Genomic DNA, 17,736 nt, shown 5'->3' with positions numbered 1-17,736 from the left:
TGAGTCATTTTTGAGGATTTGAGGAAGTCAAGACAAACATACAAACTTTGATGCCCTTAAATTAAAAAAAAAATATTATTTTCTTTTTTGGAAAGCACATTCTCTAGCACTGAGCTATGTCCCTAGCCCAAGAAAATCCTTTTAAAGAAAAAAATTTTGCCTAAATTTGTTTTGTGAGAGTGTTCTTATTTCTTTCTGAAAGTGTTTTTTTTTTTTTTTTTAACAACAGAAATTTATAAAGGAGGTAGAAACATGTTTTGCCTGGAAAATCTGAAATAAAGATGGCAAGGTTTATTTTTTCTAAGAATCTTTTCAATGGAATAAGACAGACTTCATATTTGCAGTTTCCCAGTGTGATTGGGGGCGGTAAGGTGTTTCTCCACTACCGTCAAGGAACAGATACACAATCTTCAAGTTCCATAAAAAGAAGCCCTCTGGTAGTTTCCTATAGGGAAAAATTGGAGACTTGTAAAAAGATCTCCCCATAAGAATTACTCCAAGACATAATTTTAGAATTCATTTAACTTGTTTTTCAAATCAAAAGAGGGGTGTTGGAGGAAGTGAGTGCCAAGCCACTTTCCCAACTTGAAAACTACACAGTGCTGTGAAGGGTTTCAAGGAAGGATTTCAGCAGCCTGGTGGCAGCAGAACGCTCGTGCTAGGACGCCACCTAGTGGCAAACAAAGAGCAAAACCTACTCTCTAAAGAAGAACTCCATTTGACATTTGGAATAAAATAATTTTTAAAAATTTCAGCTTTAGTGAAACATTCTTCTCACCAAGTCTACCCCAAGGAGCAATTCAGGCATCAAAATCCTATACTTACAAAACCCAAGTTGAATCCTGCACTTTCAATTGAAAGTACAGGATTGAAAACCGCAAAGAGATTTTGCACACATTGCTTTTGCCTTGCTCTCCCTCCTAGAATAGCTCAGCTATATCCATCCTAAATAAAACTGGCGCATACCTGGGCAGCATCACCAAGCAATCCTCAGCCAGTGCCCTTTGTGGCATCAAACCACCCTGACACTCCTACTGACTCCTTTCAAAGACAACCGGAAGTTCAGTCTGATAAGGTTTCATATTTAGATTTCAATAATAGCAGTATATCCAGCCCAGTCACCCACACCACATTCAAGCTCCATGATGGAAATGTCTCAACACACCCTGAGGGCCCAAACTTAGGCTACTATTTTGAGAAGAAAAAAGCCATCTGTCTGGTGCATGCCTGTAATCCCAGTGACTGTGGAGGCTAAAGCAGAAGGACTGCAAGTTTGAGGCCAGCCTCAGCGATTTAGCAAGGTCCTAATAAATAATGAAAGTGCTAGGGATGCAGCTCAGTGGTAGAGCTCTGCTGTGTTCAATCCTCAGAACAGCTGCAGCAAGAAAAGTCAATGCAGTGATGCAAGCATATGTTACCTCCAGGTTATATCTTAACAATAGGTAGCAGGGAAAAACCAACAGGGGAGGTAAGTGTAGAATTTAGATACTAGATAAACAAAACCAGGTTGCAGCCTATCACTACCGTTTCATTTATTTAAAATAAAAACGACTTTGTAGCACAATGGTTTGCAGCTCAATCCCGTGGGGCTGGTCTGTCTGAGGGATACAGCCTTCTTTGTGTCTGGGTGCTGGCTGCCTCAGGCACTGGAGAGGAAGTGGTGGATGGTGGGCCCCAGGAGAATGGAGGGGAGAGGAAGTGGGCAGGAGGGGCCCCTCACCCAGGCAGCGGGCTTGCTTGTCTGACCCCTTCCCTTGAGACTCACCGCTCTGAAATGTAAAGTTTTAATGACTGGTAAAGGTCGTGTGCTCCCAGATTTCTTCCTGTGGGCAGTTGGGCTCATCCTCCCACAGTGTACAAGTTCTCAGCTGCTGCTCACTAGAGCCACAGGGGACCCATTCAGTCAGAATCTCTGGAGGATGAGGCCCAAGTGCAGGGGAGCAGGCGCAAGGCCAGGGTGCACACGGCCCGCTCGGCCTGCGGCCTCGGTAATGGTTCTCCATCATCTTTTTTTTTTAACTGACACATAAAAATCCTACACATAAAGGGTACCATGTAATGTTGATCCTGTGCACACTACATGCTGATCAAGTCAGGGTAAACACATTTGTCTCCTCCGGCATCATGTTTAGATTTTTTTCAGTTGTGGATGGCCAGCATGCCCTTATTTTGTTTCTGTGTGGTGCAGAGGATGGAACCCAGGGTCTCACATGCGCCAGGCAAGTGCTCCACTGCTGAGCCACAGCTCCAGCCCCAAACACCATTTCTCTATGACGAAAACTTTGAAAACACGTTCTAGCTTTTCTGAAAGGTGGAGTTCATTACTATCATGGCCACCTGACTAGCCATCACACAGCAGCGCTCCTGCTTCTGCCTAATCTAGTGACCCTCCGCCCACCTCTCCCAGCACTATTCTATCAACTCCCATAAGATCAACTTTTTTTTTTTTCCTTTTTTTTGGTTCTGGGGATGAAACCCAGGGGTGCTTTGCCCCTGAGCTACACCCCAGCCCTTTTTATTTTGAGGCAGTTCTCCCTAAGTTGTGTAGGGCCCTTGCTAAGTTGCTGGGGCTGACCTGGAACTTGCAATGCTTCTGCCTCAGTCTTCAAGATGCTGGGATCATAGGCATGTGCCACCATGCCTGATGAGAAAGAATTTTCTAGATTCCACGCATGAGTGATACCATGTGGTTACGCATCCTTCTGCCTTATTTCACTTCACATAATGATCTTCAGTTCCGCCTGTTTGTGCAAATGCTCAGGATTTTTTTTAGGGGAGGGATTGAACTCAGGGGCACTCCCTAGCCCTATTTTGTATTTTATTTAGAGATGGGGATCTGAGTTGCTTAGCACCTCCCTTTTGCTGAGGCTGGCTTTAAACTCTTGATCCTCCTGTCTCAGCCTCCTGAGCCACTGGAATTACAGGCATGCTCCACCTCGCTCAGCACTAGGATTTCTTTTATTGAGTTTTGCAGTGTTGTGCAGGCTAGTCTCTACTTTGTGGGCTCAAATGATTCTTCTACTTTACCCTCCATAGTATTTGGAACTACAGGCATCTGCCAGTGTGCCCAGCAGATTTCATCTCTTTTTATGGCTGAATAGTATTCCACTGTGTATTTGTACCATATTTTCTTTATCCATTCTTCAATTCATAGACCCTTAGGTTGTTTCCACTGTTTGGCTGTTGTGAATAATGCTGCAATAAATATGGAGGTGTAGATGTCTCTTCAAAATGCTGATTCCATTTCCTTTGGCCATATACCCAGTTTGGGGATTGCTGGATCATACCATAGTTCTATGTTTAATTTTTTGAGAAACATCCAGGCTGTTTTTTTTTTTTTAAATAACAGTTGTGATTTACATTTACGCCAACAGTATGCAAAGGTTCTTTTTCTTCATGTCCTCATAAGTCCTATCTTTAGTCTTTTTTATAGTAGCTATTCTTACTGGGGTGACAGCTCAGTGTGGTTTTGACTTGCATTTCCCATGATGTCTTTTCATGTTCTTGTTGGCCATTTGTATATCTTCTTTTGAACCATGTTAATTTAGATGGATTGCTCATTTTAAACTTTGGTTATTTGGGACTGTTTTGCAATTGAGTTTTTGGAGTTCCTTATACATTCTCAGTATCAACCCCCTGTCAGGCATATGCTTTGGAAATATTTTCTCCTGTTCTGTAGGATGTCCTTGCACTCTATTCCCTTGGCTGTGCAGAGTGTTTTTTTAGTTTCATATAATCCTATTTGTCTACTTTTGTTTCCTGTGCTTTTGGGCTCTTGTCCAAAAATTCCTCGCCCATTCCAGTACCCTAAAGCATTTCTCCTATGTTTTCTTCTAGTAGTTTCATGTTTTAAGTGTTTAAGTCTTTATATTAACGGGTGAGATGTAGGGGTCTGGTTTTAATCTTCTGCATGTGGATATCTGATTTTCCCAGACCACTTCTTGAAAAGGCAGTCCTTCTTCCAATTCGTGTTCTTAGCATCCTTTGTTGAAAACACTTGTGTGGGCTGACATCTAGCCTCTCTATTCTGTTCTTATGTCAGTCCCATGCTCCTTTGATGGCTACAGCTTTGTAGTAGGTGGTGAAGTTCAATATGGCTTTGGTTATTTTTTTTGTGTGTGTGGTTCCGTATAAATTCTAGATTTCTATTTTTCCAGTTCTGTAATGAATGGCCACTGCTATTTTGACAAGGTTTAGACTGAATCTGTACCTTGCTCTGGGTAAAAGGAACATTTAACAAAACTGATTCTTTGAATCCATGGACTCAATATATCTTTCTTTTTCGTGTCCTCTTCCATTTATTTACGTTTTACAATTTTTATTGTAGAGATCTTTCAGTCTTTGGTTAAATCTATTATTTTTTAGTTACTGTAAACAGAATTACTTTCTTGATTTCTTTTTCACAGAATTCACTACTGACATATAGCACTGTACTGTTATATGTTGATTTTGTATCCTGAAACTGCCGAATTTGTTTAACAAATGGAATTCTTGGGGTTTTCTAAGATCATGTTACTTGCAAACAATGACAATTTAGTTTCTTCTGTTCTGATTTGGGTATCTTTTCTTTCTCTTGCCTAACTGCTGTTGACTAGACTTCCAGCATTGTGTTGAACAGAAGTGGTGAAAGTGGGCATCCTTGTCTTGTTTCAGATCTTGAGACAGAAAGCCTTCTACTTTTTCCCACTCCATGTAATGTTAGCTGTTGGCTCATAATGGCATAATCATGTTGAGGTATGGGTCCTTCTGTAACTAATTAGGTTCAGTGTTTCTGTCCTGCATTTTATTGAATGCCTTTTCTGACACAACTGAGATGACTGTATCATTTTTGTCCTTCATTCTGTTGATGCTGTATGTCACCTTAGATTTACACATACTGAACCATCCTTGAGATAAATTCCACTTGAACGTGGTGAATAATCTTTTCAATGTGTTTGTGGATTCTATTTGTTAGTATTTTATTGAGGATTTTTGTGACTGTATTCATCAAAGATATTGGCTTATAGTTTTGTTTTGATCATGTCCTTCTTTGATTTTTGTATTAGGGTAATGCTGGTCTATATAATGTTTGGAATAATTCCCTTTTCTCCATTTTTTGGGGAATAAAATATTTAAGGAGAATTGGCATTCTTCTTCAAGTTTTTGGTAGAATTCAGTAGTGAAGCCATATGGTGTTGGGGCTTTTCTTTGATAAGAGGCCTGTTATTACTGATTCAACCTTGTTATTCATTATTGGTCTGTTCAGGTTTTTTTATTTCTTCATGATTCAATCTTTTTTTTTCTTTTAATTTAAAGTACTGGAGATTGACCCAGGAACTCTATCACTGAGTTATATCCCTAGCCCTTTTTATTTTGAGACACTAAGTTATGGGGTTGGCCTCCAACTTGTGATCTTCCTGCCTCATCTTCCCCATAGCTGGACTACAGGTGTTGCCACCATGCCCGGCTCATCATTCATCCTTAGTAATGTGTAAATGTATAGGAATTTGCCCTTTTCTTCTAGATTATTAAACTTATCAGCATATAATAATCTCTAGTGGTCTTCTGTATTTCTGTGGTGTCAGTTGTGATGTCTCTCTAATCGTCTCTTATTAGTCTAGCTAATAGTTTATCTATTTTGTTTATCTTTTCAAAGAACTGACAATGTGTTTCATTGACCTTTCATATTGTTTCATTTATTTCTGTTCTGATCTTTATTATTTGTCTTCTATAATTTGGGTCAGGTTTGTTGTTTTCCAGTTCTTTAAGATGTGCAATGGGTTGTTTATTGGAGCTCTTTCTACTTTTTTAAATGTGGGCATTGACTGCTATCAACTTATTTTTCAGTGCTATTTTTGCTGTATCCCATAGGCTTTGGTATGCTGTGTGTCTCCATTTTCATTTGTTTCAAGAAATTTTTAAATTTCCTTCTTGATTTCTTCCTTGATCCACAGTATTTGCACATCTTCAAAGTTTATCTTGTTATTGATTTCTAGAGTCATTGCATTATGGGGTCAGAAAAGATTTTCAATATAATTTCAATTAAAAAATTTATTGAGACTTATTTCTTGGCCTTTCATATGATCTATCCTAGAGAATGTTCCATGTGCTGATGAAACAACTATGTGTTCTGCAGCTGTTGGATGGAATGTTTTGTAGATATCTATTAGGTCCATCTAGTCTAGGATGCAACTGAACTCTGCTATTTATTAATTTTATGTCTGGATGATCTGTCCATTACTTAACATAGGGTGTTAAAGTTCCTAATCACAATTATATTGGAGTCTATTTCTCTTGTTAGGTCTGTTAATATTTGCTTTATGTATTTGGGTGAACTGATATTGAGTGCATATGTATTTAGCATTGTTAGTTTTTCCTGATGAAATGATTCCTTTTTCATTATATAAGAATCTTGTCTCTTTTTAAGGTTTTTGATTTAAACTATATGATGTAAGCATGACTACTCATGCTTTCTTTAAGTTTCCATTTGCCTGGAATAACTTATTTTATCTTTTTGCTTCCAGTCCATGTATGTCCTTCGAGTTTCTTGTAAGTAACATATAATTGGGTCTTGTTTTTCCATTTATTCAGTCATTCTATGTCTTTAAATGAAAAATTTAATCCATGTGCATTCTAAGTAAGGTCTTTCTACAGCCATTATATAACCCATTTTCTAATTTTGTTGTAGTTCCTTTGCTTTCTCTCTTTTGCAGTCTTCTTTTGTGGTCAGGCAATTTGCTTTAGTAGTATGTTTTGATTCCTTATTAATTAATTTTGGTATATCTATGATAGATTTTGCTTTGTGTTTACCATGTGGTAAATAAAAACATCTTTTGATTACAACAAGCTATTTTGAAATTATGGCAACTTAACATGATCATAAAGAACAGAAATAAAAGAGCAAGAGAAAATATACTCATTCCACCAGGTGCAGAGGCACATGCCTGTAATCCCAGTGACTCGGGAGACTGAGACAGGAGGATTGAAGTTTGAGGCTAGCCGTGGCCACTTAGTGAGACCCTGCCTCAAGATTAAAAAAAAAATAAAATAAAAAGAGCTGGGGATGTGACTCAGTGGTGATGTGACTCAGTAGTAACGGGCCCTCGGGGGTTCAATCCCTGGCACACACACCAAAAAAATTGTAAGAAAATTCTCCACTTGCCTTCTATTCTTCCCCACATTTTGAAGTCTCATTTTACATAACTTTACATAATTATGTATTGCCTATTATTAATTTTTCTATTTTTGTTTTATACTAAAAATATGGTTAACATCACATTTACAATATTATTCTGATTAGTTTGTATTACAAATTATTCTTACCTGTGAGTTTTATGCCTTTCTATGTTTTCTTCTTGCTTATTAATGTCTTTTAGTTTGAAGTATTTCCTTTAGTATTTCTTGCAGAACAGATCTGGTGGAGATACATTCTCTCAGCTTTTGTCTGTCTGGGGACATCTTATTTCACCATTTTTTTTCTTTTAATATTTTTTAGTTGTAGGTGGACACAATGTCTTTATTTCAGTTTTATGTGGTACTAAGGATTGAACCCAGGGCCTCATGTGTGCTAGGCAAGCGCTCTACCACTGAGTCTCGCCATCATTTCTTAATAATAGCTTTGCTGGGTGTACTATTCTCAGTCCACATTTTTTCCCCCTTCAGCACTGTGGGAATCTCACGCCACTCTTCCTGGTCTATACAATTTCTGCTGAGAAGTCTGCTGTCAGGTGAATTGGGGATCCTCTCTGTTGTTTTTGTTCCTTTTCTCTTGAAGCCTAGAGATACATCTTTCACCTTTGAGAGCTTAATTTTGTCTTGAGGTAGACTTGGTTAAATTTGACTGGTGACTCCAATCTTTATGTCCCTGGACATTTGTATCCTTCCCCAGTTTTGAAAAAAAGTTTTGTGCTATTTCTTTGAATAAGCTTTCTACTTTTTTGGCATTTGCAAATCCTTCTCAAACCCCAGTAACTTGAACATTTGCTCTTTGAACACTGTCCCAAATTTCCTGTAAGCTTCTTCAATCCTCTTAACTCCCTGCCCCCATTGTGTACTTTAAAATAGCCCTTGAGATAATTCTTCTGTACTTCTTCTGGTACTGATTACTGCCTGTCGGTTTCTGGCACCTTATTCTGAGCATTAGGTGGGGTCTTGGTTTCCCGAAGGTACTTGATGCTTATTGGTGTGTGACATCATCTTGCATTGAAGGATCAGGTACTTGTTCCAGTCTTTCTATTCTGTTTTTGTGTCTATCTTTCCAAAAATTCTAAGCAGCCTGCTTATTTTCTCTGAACCTGTATAAATAACTTCCACTATTTCAACATTGAATAGGTTCAGGTTAGCAGGAGTCAGCTGTTGGTGTGTTGTCACTCTTTTTTTTTATTTTTATAATTTTTATTTTCTTTTTTTATACTTTTCTGTACTTGCCAGATTTCTTTTTTTTATTTTTCTTTTTTAATTTTTTTATTGTTGGTCGTTCAAAACATTACATAGTTCTTGATATATCATATTTCACACTTTGATCCAAGTGGGTTATGAACTCCCATTTTTACCCCGTATACAGATTGCAGCATCACATCAGTTACACTTCCACTGATTTACATATTGCCATACTAGTGTCTGTTGTATTCTGCAGCCTTTCCTATCCTCTACTATCTACCCTCCCCTCCCCTCTTCTCTCTCTACCCCCTCTACTGTAAATCATTTCTTCCACTTGTATTATCTTATTTTACCCCTCCTTTCCTCTTGTATGTAATTTTGTATAACCCTGAGGATCCCCTTCCATTTCCATGCCATTTCCCTTCTCTCTCCCTTTCCCTCCCACCTCTCATCCTTGTTTAATGTTAATCTTCTTCTCAAGCTGTTCGTCCCTACCCTGTCCTTAGTTATTCCCCTTATATCAAATAAGTCATTTGGCATTTGTTTTTTAAGGATTGGCTAGCTTCACTTAGCATAATCTGCTCTAATGCCATCCATTTCCCTCCAAATTCTATGATTTTGTCATTTTTTAATGCAGAGTAATACTCCATTGTGTATAAACGCAACATTTTTTTTATCCATTCATCTATTGAAGGGCATCTAGGTTGGTTCCACAATCTTGCTATTGTGAATTGTGCTGCTATGAACATCAATGTAGCAGTGTCCCTGTAGCATGCTCTTATTAGGTCTTTAGGGAATAGACCGAGAAGGGGAATAGCTGGGTCAAATGGTGGTTCCATTCCCAGCTTTCCAAGAAATCTCCATACTGCTTTCCAAATTGGCTGCACCAATTTGCAGTCCCACCAACAATGAACAAGTGTACCCTTTTCCCCACAACCTCTCCAGCACTTGTTGTTGTTGGACTTCATAATGGCTGCCAATCTTACTGGAGTGAGATGGTATCTTAGGGTGGTTTTGATTTGCATTTCTCTGACTGCTAGAGATGGTGAGCATTTTTTCATGTACTTATTGATTGATTGTATGTCCTCCTCTGAGAAGTGTCTGTTCAGGTCCTTGGCCCATTTGTTGATTGGGTTATTTGTTATCTTATTGTCTAATTTTTTGAGTTCTTTGTATACTCTGGATATTAGGGCTCTATCTGAAGTGTGAGGAGTAAAGATTTGTTCCCAGGATGTAGGCTCCCTGTTTACCTCTCTTATTGTTTCTTTTGCTGAGAAAAAACTTTTTAGTTTAAGTAAGTCCCATTTGTTGATTCTAGTTGTTAACTCTTGTGCTATCGGTGTCCTATTGAGAAATTTGGATCCCGACCCCACAGTATGTAGATCATAGCCAACTTTTTCCTCTATCAGATGCCGTGTCTCTGATTTAATATCAAGCTCCTTGATCCATTTTGAGTTAACTTTTGTGCATGGTGAGAGAAAGGGATTCAGTTTCATTTTGATGCAAATGGATTTCCAGTTTTCCCAGCACCATTTGTTGAAGATGCCATCCTTCCTCCATTGCATGCTTTTAGCCCCTTTATCAAATATAAGATAGTTGTAGTTTTGTGGATTGGTTACTGTGTCCTCTATTCTGTACCATTGGTCCACCTGCTTGTTTTGGTCCCAGTACCATGCTGTTTTTGTTACTATTGCTCGGTAGTATAGTTTGAAGTCTGGTATCGCTATACCACCTGATTCACACTTCCTGCTTAGCATTGTTTTTGCTATCTGGGTCTTTAATTTTTCCATATGAATTTCATGATTGTTTTATCTATTTCTACAAGAAATGCTGTTGGGATTTTGATTGGCATTGCATTGAACTTATAGAGAACTTTTGGTAATATCGCCATTTTGATGATGTTAGTTCTGCCTATCCATGAACAGGGTATATTTTTCCATCTTCTAAGGTCTTCTTCTATATCTCTCTTTAGGGTTCTGTAGTTTTCATTGTATAAGTCTTTCACCTCTTTCGTTAGGTTGATTCCCAAGTATTTTATTTTTTGGGGGGATATTGTGAATGGAGTAGTTGTCCTCATTTCCGTTTCAGAGGATTTGTCACTGATATACAGGAATGCATTTGATTTATGCGTGTTGATTTTATATCCTGCCACTTGCTGAATTCATTTATTAGCTCTAATAGTTTCTTTGTAGACTCTTTTGGGTCTGCTAGGTATAGAATCATGTCATCAGCAAATAGTGACAATTTATGTTCTTCTTTTCCTATTTTTATGCCTTTAATTTCTTTCGTCTAATTGCTCTGGCCAGTGTTTCGAGGACTATGTTGAACAGAAGTGGTGAGAGAGGGCATCCCTGTCTTGTTCCAGATTTTAGAGGGAATGCCTTCAATTTTTCTCCATTCAGAATGATGCTGGTCTGTGGCTTATCATAGATTGCTTTTACAATGTTGAGGTATGATCCTGTTATCTCTAATTTTTCTAGAGTTTTGAACATAAAGTAATGATGTACTTTGTCGAATGCTTTTTCTGCATCTATCAAGATGATCATATGGTTCTTATTTTTAAGTCTATTGATGTGGTGAATAACATTTATTGATTTCCGTATATTGAACCAACCTTGCATCCCAGGGATGAATCCTACTTGATCATGGTGTATAATTTTTTTGATGTTTTTGAATCCGATTCGCCAGAATTTTATTGAGGATTTTTGCGGCTAGGTTCATTAGAGATATTGGTCTGTAGTTTTCTTTCTTTGAAGTGTCTTTGTCTGGTTTAGGCATCAGAGTGATGTTGGCCTCATAGAATGAATTTGGAAGTTCTCCCTCTTTTTCTATTTCCTGAAATAGCTTGAAAAGAATTGGTGTTAGTTCCTCTTTAAAGGTTTTGTAAAACCCTGCTGTATACCCATCTGGTCCTGGGCTTTTCTTAGTTGGTAGTCTTTTGATGGTTTCTTCTATTTCCTCTATTGTTATTGGTCTGTTTAGGTTGTTTATATCCTCCTGACTCAATCTGGGCAGATCATAAGACTTAAGGAATTTATCTATGCCTTCACTATCTTCTATTTTATTGGAGTATAAGGATTCAAAATAATTTCTGATTATCTTCTGTATTTCTGAAGTGTCTGTTGTGATATTGCCTTTTTCATCCCATATGCTAGTAATTTGAGTTCTCTCTCTTCTTCTCTTCGTTAGCATGGCTAAGGGTCTGTCGATTTTATTTATTTTTTCAAAGAACCAACTTTTAGTTTTGTCAATTTTTTCAATTATTTCTTTTGTTTCGATTTCATTAATTTCAGCTCTGATTTTAATTATTTCTTGCCTTCTACTTCTTTTGCTGTTGTTTTGCTCTTCTTTTTCTAGGATTTTGAGATGAAGTATGAGATCATTTATTTGTTGGTTTTTTCTTTTTTTAAGGAATGAACTCCAAGCAATGAATTTTCCTCTTAGAACTGCTTTCAATGTGTCCCATAGATTCCGATATCTTGTGTCTGTGTTTTCATTTAACTCTAAGAAGTTTTTAATTTCCTCCTTGATGTCTTCTAAAACCCATTGATCATTCAGTAACCTATTGTTCATTCTCCAAGTGATGCATGATTTTTCCTTCCTTCTTTTATCATTGATTTTCAGTTTCATTCCATTATGATCAGATAAGATGCATGGAATTATCTCTACTCCTTTATATTGTCTAAGAGTTGCCCTGTGACATAATATATGATCTATTTTTGAGAAGGATCCACGTGCTGCTGAGAAAAAAGTGTAACTGCTTGATGTTGGGTGGTATATTCTATATATGTCAGTTAAGTCTAGGTTATTAATTGTGTTATTGAGTTCTATAGTTTCCTTATTTAACTTTTGTTTGGAAGATCTGTCCAGTGTTGAGAGAGGTGTGTTGAAGTCTCCCATGATTATTGTATGGTGGTCTATTAGACTCTTGAACTTGAGAAGAGTTTGTTTGATGAACATAGCTGTACCATTGTTTGGGGCATATATATTTATGATTGTTATGTCTTGTTGGTGTATGGTTCCCTTGAGCAATATGTAGTGTCCCTCTTTATCCCTTTTGATTAACTTTGGCTTGAAATCTATTTTATTTGATATGAGTATGGACACTCCTGCTTGTTTCCGAAGTCCATATGAGTGATATGATTTTTCCCAACCTTTCACCTTCAGTCTATGTATATCTTTTCCTATCAAATCCGTCTCCTGTAGGCAGCATATTGTTGGGTCTTGTTTTGTGATCCATTCAACTAGCCTGTGTCTCTTAATTGGTGAGTTTAAGCCATTAACATTTAGGGTTATTATTGAGATATGGTTTGTTCTTCCAGCCATATTTGTTTATTAATGTTACTAAACCTGATTTGTTTTCCTCTTTGATTACTTCCCCCCCTTTACTGTCCTACCTCCCACTGTTGGTTTTCATTGTTATTTTCCATTTCCTCTTCTTGTAATGTTTTCCCAAGGATTTTGTGAAGAGATGGTTTTCTAGCTGAAAATTCCTTTAACTTTTGTTTATCGTGGAAGGTTTTAATTTCATCTTCCATCCTGAAGCTTAATTTCGCTGGATACACGATTCTTGGTTGGAACCCATTTTCTTTCAGTGTTTGAAATATGTTATTCCAGGATCTTCTAGCTTTCAGAGTCTGTGTTGAGAGATCAGCTGTCATCCTGATTGGTTTACCCCTAAATGTAATCTGCTTCCTTTCTCTTGTAGCTTTTAAAATTGTCTCCTTATTCTGTATGTTGGGCATCTTCATTATAATGTGTCTAGGTGTGGATCTCTTATGATTTTGCACATCCTGCCCCTGTAGGCTTCTAAGATTTGGGATTCTGTCTCATTCTTCAAGTCTGGGAAGTTTTCTCGTATTATTTCATTGAATAGATTGTTTATTCCTTTGGTTTGGAGCTCTGTGCCTTCCTGTATCCCAATGACTCTTAAGTTCGGTCTCTTAATGTTATCCCATATTTCTTGGATGTTCTGCTCATGGTTTCTTAGCAGTCTTGCTGAGCTATCTATGTTCTTTTCAAGTTGAAATACTTTGTCTTCATTGTCTGATGTTCTATCTTCTAAGTGATCTACTCTGCTGGTAGTATTCTCAATTGAGTTTTTAAGTTGGTTTATTGCTTCCTGCATTTCTAGGATTTCTATTTGTTTGTTTTTTATTACCTCTATCTCCCTGTGTAATTGATCTTTTGCTTCCTGGATTTGTTTATGTAATTCCTTGTCAAAGTGATCTTTCATTTTCTGATTTTGCTGTCTCATATCTTCCTTGAGACTCCAGATCATCTGAAGCATGTATATCCTGAACTCTTTATCTGACATTCCATCTGTTGCAGCTATTACCTCTTCTAAAGTTGAGTTGACCTGCATTGCTTGTGGTCTTTTCTTACCTTGTCTTTTCATATTGCTCATGTTTCTTTCTGCTTGGTGAAACTGTTGTGTTTTTGAAATTTTCCCCCTATTTATTCATATTGCTCTTGTAAAGTTGGAAAATCTCCCTTGCAGGGCGGGTAGTGGCTGTGCTCCTCCTCTAATTAGGGTGATCTGTCTACCACGCTGGTCGGTCGCAGGTCTGCCCACCCTGCGGGCGCGGGTGGCAGCTCTGCTCTGCCCCCACTCCAATTGTGGTGACGTAACTACCACGCCCTCGGGTCATTGGTCCTGATCCAGATGTGGGCAGCGGCTCTGCTTGGCCCCTACTCCAATTGGTGTGACGTGTCTACCACGCTGGCAGGCCTCTAGGCCTGTTCTGCCAGTGGGTCGCAGGTCTGCCTACTTTGCCGGCTCGGGTGGCAGTTCTGCTCAGCCCCCTCTCCAAATGGGGCTACCTGACTGCCTCTCCAATGGGTCACTGGGCCTTTTCCAGACACAGGCGGCAGCTCTGCTCCACCCCTACCAGTGTGACGTGACTGCCTTGGTGCTACGTGTCCACCACGCTGGCAGGCTACCGGGCCTGTCCTGCCAGCGGGTTGAAGGTCTGCCTACCTTGCAGGCTCAGACGGCGGCTCTGCACAGCCCCGACTCCAAATGGGGTAACTTGGCTACCGCGCCGTCGGGTCGCTGGTCCTGTTCCAGGCATGGGCGGCTACTCTCTTCGGCCCCAGCTGCAGTTGGGGTGTCGTGATACCACGCCGGTGGGTCACTTGGCCTGTTCTGGGCGCAGGCGGCAGCTCCACTCTGCCCCTCTGGCCCCCACAGCACCCAGCAGGACCCGGACCGAGAAGCAGTTACCGCGGGTTCCCCAGCCCTGGGCCAAAGCAGCTCCGGGAACCTGAACCCGGCCGCTCCGAGCTCAGTGCACACTCTTCTAGGAGCAGGTTCCCAGAAGCAGTCTCTGTGGGTTCCCCAGCTCTGAGCCAAAGCGGCACCGGGAGCCAGAACCCGGCCACTCTGAGCTCTGTGCACGCTCTGCTAGGAGCAGGCTCCAAGAATCAGTCTCCGCATGTTCCCTAGCTCTGGGTCAAAGCAGCTCCGGGAGCCAGAACCTGGCCGCCCCGAGCTCGGTGCACGCTCTGCTAGGAGCAAGCTCCAAGAGTCAGTCTCCGAGGGTTCCCCAGCCCTGGGCCAGCGCAACTCCGGGAGCCAGAACCCGGCCACTCAGAGCTCGGTGCACGCTCTGCTAGGAGCAGGCTCCAAGGATCAGTCTCTGTGGGTTCCCCAGCCCTGGGCCAAAGCAGCTCCTGGAACCAGAACCCGGCTGCTCAGAGCTTGGTGCATGCTTTGCTAGGAGCGAGCCCCAAGGAGTATTCTCCACAGGTTCTCTAGCCCTGAGCCTGAGCGATCTGTCTGCGAGACGCAGGCAAATACCTGCCTGAAATCACCTGTTCCGTAGCTGAATGAGCTGAGATCAGTAGAAAACAGGGATGATTACATCAGCTCTCCAAGATGGCGGCTGCTGTCCTCCTCTGTGGTCTGACTGGTGTCGAGAACCGAACTGAACCGCTTCTCTCCTCCGTCTCAAAGCCAGAACTCAGCACTAAGCACGGCCATTGCACTGCTGGCAGGAGCGCCCAGAATCCGCATCGCTGCACCCCCGCTCCGGCACCTCCTTGCTTCCCAGTGCGCGCTGCAGACTCCAGCCGCAGGGCGATCCGTGGATCAGGCAATGCGACCCTCCAGTGCGGAGAAATCACCCGCGTCTGAGCCCCCGCAGCCGAATCTCACGCGATGGAAATCCCTCCACTAGATTCTGGAGCACCTCAATTTCGCTGGAAATTCCCAACAAGACAGCCTTCAGCTGTTTCACCTCGTATTTCTCCTGCACAGTGACGCGGCGCACGGGGGTGATGCATTCCCTTCGCTGCCATCTTCTTCATCGTGTTGTCACTCTTTTAGTATTTGAGGGCTATCCAAGCCCAGGTTTGTAGGTGTACTATTCAGACAGTAATAGGAGAGTACCTAGAAAGACTAGTCTGTGCCCACAAGCCTTTCCCTCGGGTCATAGTAGATCTAGATGTCTCACAGTTATTAGCCTGACTGAGCAGAAATCACCATGAATGAATCAGTCCCAGGTTCCTATGGTATACCTGTGGCCACCAATGCCCCCAATCTGTGACAAACCCTGAGTCTACAGCCTGCAAAGATCACCCAACACCTGGGTAGGATCAAGGTCCATATTGCTAGGGTTGCCTATTGCTGAGGTAAAAAAGAAATGATGGTGAAATAAGATGTCCTCATGGCCCTTATGGACCACAGGTGATGCTAACTGGAACAGAAATGTAACAGACTGGGGCCACATGTCTTCTTCCAGAGGCTCCATCTGATAGCAGGCCCAGGGGTATGAGCCATTAGGATTTTCCCAGTGTTGGATCTAACTCAGCACTAAGCGCCATGGCAAAGTCTTGACCCCCCAGTCACTGGGATCTTGCTCCACACTATGCTGCCTGAGGGTTGGAGTAGTGTTGGTGAAGGCAGTCCTTTGGTCAACCAAACTGGCATTAAGCTAGGTCACTACTGAGTCTTATAGCTACGAGGACCTACACAGACTTAGGAGGCACCAGGGCTCACTCTGCAGGTGGCAGTGATGCAGACTCATGTGATTTCATCCCACTGGGGCTCAGGTTTCTCTGTCTGGTGCCAGGACAGGTTAGAGCCCTGTTGGTGAGCACTGATTTCTCTATAACTAGGTAAGGCTGGGGAATGCATGTTGGTCACAGTTCCTGGACCATCAAGGCTAGCACTAATGTGAGTTGCCCAAGGCTTACAGCCACAGGGGTCTGCAGTCTCTAGGAGACAGCAGGTGTGCCTGGAATTAATGTGGGCCAAAGGCTCTGGTCTTCCCACCAGTGCACAGATCTTGGTAAATTGTTCTTTTAATGTATCTTATTTTTCAGTGTGAGTCTATAATTTAACCTTTGCCATCTAACAGAAATCTATAGTTGTAGTTTTCTTGATCATTTCTTTAGCTGCATTAACTTTCTAAAATGTTTTTTTCATGACACTGAATTCAAAAGAGAACAATTTTAATCTTCGAAGACAATATATATTTTGAAAGTGTTAATTAAAAAAAGCCAACAAATTTTTTGTTGTTAAGTTTCTTGGTAAGGACAGCAAACGGTTTCCTGCAGTTTGCTTTTGCCCTGCTGCTAGGGTTTGATGCAGTGCCCAGCCAGCACACAGCAATTAAAGTCCAGCCTATTACACCAACCCTAATGGGCACCTTTAAATGAATTTCTTTTTCGAGTTGTGTACCTGCTGCACTAACATCTGTAGTGTTAGATTTTTTTAGAAAATAAACTGGGAAGTGAGAGGTGAGCCTCCATGAATAAAGAACAATACACTAAAAGGAGCCAGTTTGACAAATAAAACTGTTGTGGGAGGAGATTAAGAGGCTGTTCCTGAGCAGCAGCAAATATCAAACTGCCCATTTGTTTTTTGCCACTTTCCTCCAAAAACCAAATCAGAAAAGTAATCATATCTTGTGCAGAAGACTAAGTTGGGGTCCTGCCTTCCCACTCAGTGCGCTTCATTCAATTCTAAATGCAAATGCTAAATGGGATGTTTGCTGATGTTGATGTTCCATTAAGGTCTCTGCCTCGTGGGCTTTCAGAACACAGAGTTGTAGGGAAAAGATCAAGACTTCAATTAACGTTATTTCTACTCTTCTTTGACTCAATTAAACTTAAGAAACTCTAGTATGTACCAGGGAAGACAAGAGGTGGCCTGGCCTGGCCTGGGTGGTGGCAGGGGGTCTGCAGCAAGAGGAAGACTAATGAGATAGGTGGGAGGTAGAATTAATAAGCTTTTTTATTTTGCCATCTTGAGGATTGAATCCAGGATCTGGAGCACGCTAAGCCTGCAAATGCTCTACTACTGAGCTACACTGCACCCCTTTTGGAGACAGGGTCTGGCTAAACTGCCTGGGTTGGTTTCAGACTTGCTAT

At 40.8% G+C, this 17,736-nt stretch overlaps 1 long non-coding RNA gene across 2 annotated transcripts in view; it reads left to right on the top strand.

Moving 5' to 3' along the window:
• The first annotated feature begins 8,067 nt into the window (after nt 1-8,067).
• LOC144367128 (uncharacterized) overlaps nt 8,068-17,736 on the top strand; it is a 40,710-nt gene continuing 31,041 nt past the window's right edge. For both annotated transcript variants that reach the window (XR_013426402.1, XR_013426401.1), the window contains exon 1: nt 8,068-8,193. This is a non-coding gene — a long non-coding RNA (uncharacterized LOC144367128). The remainder of the gene's footprint in view (nt 8,194-17,736) is intronic.

Source organism: Ictidomys tridecemlineatus, chromosome 10 (genome assembly GCF_052094955.1).
Source record: "Ictidomys tridecemlineatus isolate mIctTri1 chromosome 10, mIctTri1.hap1, whole genome shotgun sequence".
NCBI lineage: Eukaryota > Metazoa > Chordata > Mammalia > Rodentia > Sciuridae > Ictidomys > Ictidomys tridecemlineatus.
This window is presented reverse-complemented; position numbering and strand designations above follow the sequence as displayed.